Genomic DNA, 4,741 nt, shown 5'->3' with positions numbered 1-4,741 from the left:
TAACATCTGAAAGCGGGCACTGTCACCAAGGCCCAGAGATTTATAAGCCACCATGGGACTGTAAATATGCTCCAAGCACCAACCTGAAAAGAAAAAAAAATTATTTAAGTTGTAAAATACCGGCCGGGTGTGGTGGCTCATGCCTGTAATCCCAGCACTTTGGGAGGCTGAGGTAGGGGGATCCCTGAGGCAGGAGAATTGCTTGAACCCTGAAGGCTGAGGTTGAAATGAGCTGGGATCGCGCCACTGCACTTCAGCCTAGGCGACAGAGATTGTCTCAAAAAAAAATAATAATAATAATAATGGTAAAATAGTTAAAATTTACTATGATAATAAAAGTTATTTTAAAGTTTCTACCTGAGGACTCTCATATCTATGTATGTTTCCATTGTCTTTTTTCTCTCGGTCTTTCTCCTTTAGTCTGGTCTGATGGCATGCCTAGTAAACTCGTATCTGCCTCCAGAGAGTATTTACTTTGACTTCATGGCACGCAGTCGGAGTAAGGGCAGATCACCGTCATCATCTAGTTTGGGACTAAGCTGGTTCAAAGCAGGTTTTAGGTTTTGTGACAGCTGGTCTCTTTATTTGGACTCCTAGGGGTGGCCCTTCCAGGGTCCCCACCTAGGTCTCATCTCTTTACTGGGGCCCAAATTCTCATGATGTCATTTCAGGCCTGTGAGAGTGCCAGACATTCAGCTCGGCTTTCCAGCCTCAACTATCCCTTCATAGTCAGTTTCTTAGCCCCTTAACCCTATGCTGTTTACCAATCACCAAATGCGGGGAAACCCCCTACAGACTGTCGGGGTCACCTTCTAGGCCTGGCCACTCATGTCCTGGCCGAGGTCTCCAATTACCTTCCAACAATTGTTTTTGGGTGCAGGGGAGGCAAAGTTTTGTCCAGTTTTTCTAACTGTTCTTGTGGGGAGGCTAATCTATAACCAGCTACTCTGCCTTTAATGAAAGTTGAAAACCTTCATGTGTCTTTTGTTTTTGAGATGGAGCCTCGGCCCAGGCTCAAGTGCAGTGTTATGATCTCAGCTCACCGTAACCTCTGCCTCCTGGAGTTCAGGCAGTTCTGCCTCAGCCTCCCAAGTAGCTGGGATTACAGGCATGTGCCACCATGCCTGGCTAATGTTGCATTTTCAGTAGAGACGGGATTTCACCATGTTGGCCAGGCTGGTCTCAAGCTTCTCAGGTGATCTACCTGCCTCAGCCTCCTAAAGGGCTGGGATTCCAGGTGTGCACCACTGCATGCGGCCCATCTGTCTTTTAAAAAATGTTTTTAAGATAAAATTTATATTCAGTGAAATGCCTCGATCTGAAGTGTACATTTTGATCAGTTTTGACAAATGCATTAATCATACAGCCCACCTCCTTTCAAGATATAGAATATTTCTATCATCCAGAAAGTTCTCCTGTGCTTCAATCCTGTCCTGCACTCCCCCAGCAGCTGCTGAACGTGCTGAGGACATTGACACAGGACTGGCCTCCCCAAAAGAGCTGCTTTCACAAGCCTGCTTCCTTCCCCAGCACTAAATTCCATTTCTGCCTGCTGTCTCAAAATGTCCATCTCTAAGCTGGTTGTACCTGTAATTCTCCTTCATCAATTCAGTAGATAACCCTTGAAAAGCAAACACTCCTTCCTGGCCCAGCAGCCCACAGCCTAATACTCACTGTATACCCAAGCTTTCAGAAATCTGACTCACAGGGGTGGGGCCTGGCGGCTGCATCCGCTCCTCCTCCTGATGGCTTCTACCAGCCTACAGGGCCCACAGACCAGATCTGGCCAGGCAGCCTGAGCCTGGAAGTGCAGCGGAGCCTCCTGCTCCTTCACCCTCACTAGGGTGGCGGCAGCATGGCAGCAGCTGGGCTCCCTCCTTAAGCCAGAAGCCCTTGGCTAGACACTGACACTCAGACCCCAGCCTGGGTGAGCCTGGCTGAAGGCCCCCTTACTTCCTATCTGACTGTGGAGGGAGGGAGCTGAGTGTACACAGCTCTACTGTGCACCCCAAACTTCAGCTGCGCTTCCTCCTGGGAGAGGGAGCCGCTCATTAATTTGGCCAAAGCCTTCTTGAGGGCTATAGTTTGACAGGCTGGGTGTGTATGGGCCCACTGTGCTACAGAGTCTGGTGTGTCAGAAGGCAGCCACCTGGCCAGAGCAGGGTCAGCCTCCTTGGTGACCTCCTTCTCCCTTCTGGACACAGATCCTGCACTCTCCCCATATCAATGCTCCCCTCAGAACTGCTTCCAGGGGTGGGGTTCTAACCCTGTGGGTGGGGACAATGGGCCATGGTTCCCTCTGACATCTTAAACTCAGAGTCAGTAGAGAAGAGAAATTCCCTGCCCCTCCTCCCTCAGCACCCCCACCTCTGCACACATCCACATATGGAGACCCTGACATTGGTCCCTGGGAGTGCTGCCGTCTGCACGTCCTTTTCATGCCTGCAGCAGCCACGCCCACCGTCCAGACCCTCACCTACCTGTCTCAGTAGGCGCTGTGCTGCCTCTCGTCCTGCCCCTACACCTGGGCCTCTGTATCCATCGGTTCCCCCAGTCTTTTTTCTTGGACAAGTTGGGAGCCTGTAAGGTCACCTGTTGAGCAAGTTGGAGGACAGCATAAGGTGGGGCTGTGAGGATGAGGAGGAGAAGCTGATGGTCGTTCTGGAGACCCAGCTGAGCGGAGTCTGCAGGCCCATTGGCTGCCCACCCAGTGGCCATCCCGCTCCTACCCTCATTTCTTCTTTGTTAACAAAACCATGACTTCATTAAATATTGGACACCTACAAGCTTCATGGACTGTCCTGCCGTCTCCCTGCCATGTATCGGTAAGTCTAAGTCAACTCTGGTCATTTCATTCCTCTGGACAATGATTGCTTAGGGCTTGGGTATGAGCTGCCTCTTCGCCTGAGTCAGCCACAGCTGCCCTCTGCACCTACCACGCTGATGCGCTGGGCCAGGGAGAGCTCCATCTCGATGGAGATGAGCTGTGAGGAGCTGGTGGCTGGGAAGGTCAGGTGGTGGTAACAGGTTTTGTTCAGAAGGTTGTCCATCAGCTTCTTGGCTTTGGCCACGTGTCGGTCCCCTGGAAAAACTGACCTGTTTCTATTTTTCCAGGGGACTGCCTGTAAGGTCACCTGTAGGCTCTTCATAGCTGTCACCTACAACTGTCCCCACTGCAGCTGACAGCTATGAAGGGAAAGCCCAGAGGGCCAGGAAGCTCAGGTGCCCTGAGCGCTGGCTGGAGCAGTAAAGGTACTGGCAGGCCTGGCTCTCCCTGGGGACTTCAAATGACATTTAAGACACAGCTCACCTCTATCCTCCCATGCCATAGCTCTTATTCTCTTCCCTTGAGCAATGAATGGCATGCCACGCTCTACACATCTGGTACAAAACTGAGTGTCTCGTCCTGACCCCTTCCTTGGTTCATCTGAGTCCTCTCTGTCCTTCCATCTCCACCGCTACACCCATGTCCCTACCTCCCCAGCCCTGCCCACCTTCTGGTCTCTCCGTCCATACTCTGCCCCTGCCATCCATGTACCATACAGTGGCAGGCTGGTCTTTCAGCAAACTGGCTTAGGGCCCTTCAGTACCCACAGTTGTGGGAGCTGGAGGTGGAGTTAAGCCCCACATGTGTTGGCTTGGTATTCAGAGCTCTTTCCCCCTGGGCACTGGCTCATGCAGAGCACTCAGTGCAGAGTAGGAGCCCCGTTACTCAAATGTGGGTTTGGTGCAGAACTGGGTATGAGGTGGTGGTTTCCTTAAGAAGAAATGGCTGCGATGGGATTTTCTGGGTTCAGAGACCTCCAGAGTGCAACGTTTCTCAGAGACACCAAATAGAGGGGTCCAGCAGGCAGCTTTCTCCTCGTGTGGAGCTTCAGGGCGGGTTCTCAGTTCAGAGCCACATTCAAGAGCCAGCTTAAATGCAGCCTCCTGCAGGGAACCCCCAGAGCTTCCACAGTCTCAGATCTGCCCCTCTGTATACTCCAGATCTTTTGCCAAGCGGCGTTTGGGTCTTCATGTCATCTCCCATATCTGGGAGTAAAGGTGAAGTGCAGGGGCTTGAGCTTGTGTACTCTGGTGCCTTTGGGGAGAATGTCACGTAAAGAGGAGGCGGCTTGGACAGACTCACAGGAGAGTCAAGGACATGTGAGCAGAGAGCCTGGGAGCAGGAAAAGAGATGAGAGTGAGCGGAGGCATGTGCTGGGACAGGGGAGCAGGTGGGAGGATTGGGGAATGAGGGGGCTGGAGAGTGGGGCTGCTGTCGAGGGGCTGCCTGGCTGTCCAGGCGCAGGAGTGGGTTACATCCTCCCGCAAGGGCCAGCTCACCCGGTTGCCCCAAAGCCTTCTTTCTGTGGCTGTGACCAGAGGGTCCAGAGCACAGATGACCCAACTGAGCAGGCGTGAGGCAGACTCGGGTGGGTGCTGGGCTGGACTCCTGGCCGTGGGGAGCAGCCGCCACCCTGCCTACTGCACCCACTTTCCAGCTGGCTGCCTCTCTGAGCAGATGCAATATTGGGTGCCTTGTGAAACATGCTCCTAGTGCACCTGCTGCCTGCTGCCCCTCCCCAACTGCCCTGGGCTCTCCTGCGGAGGCTAGGTCTAGATTTTGAGCCCTGCTTCTCATACCTGGGGCCCCTCCCCCAGGGGCCAGCTGCTTGAGTATGCTGGAAGCCAGTGTGTAGCCCCAGGCTACGGCTGGGTCCCTCCCACAGCCCTTCATAGCTTATCTATTTGGACTGAC

General features: G+C 53.2%; 1 pseudogene; it reads right to left on the bottom strand.

Annotated features, from left to right (window-relative positions):
• Nucleotides 1-3,649: 3,649 nt before the first annotated feature.
• On the bottom strand, nt 3,650-4,464 carry LOC116547867 (annotated as a pseudogene).
• Between the last annotated feature and the right edge of the window lie 277 nt (nt 4,465-4,741).

This window comes from Sapajus apella, unplaced genomic scaffold (assembly GCF_009761245.1).
Source record: "Sapajus apella isolate SASKATOON/1434 unplaced genomic scaffold, GSC_monkey_1.0 scaffold5168, whole genome shotgun sequence".
Classification (NCBI taxonomy): domain Eukaryota; kingdom Metazoa; phylum Chordata; class Mammalia; order Primates; family Cebidae; genus Sapajus; species Sapajus apella.
The sequence above is the reverse complement of the archived record's forward strand: the minus strand, read 5'-3'. Positions and strand labels throughout refer to the sequence as shown.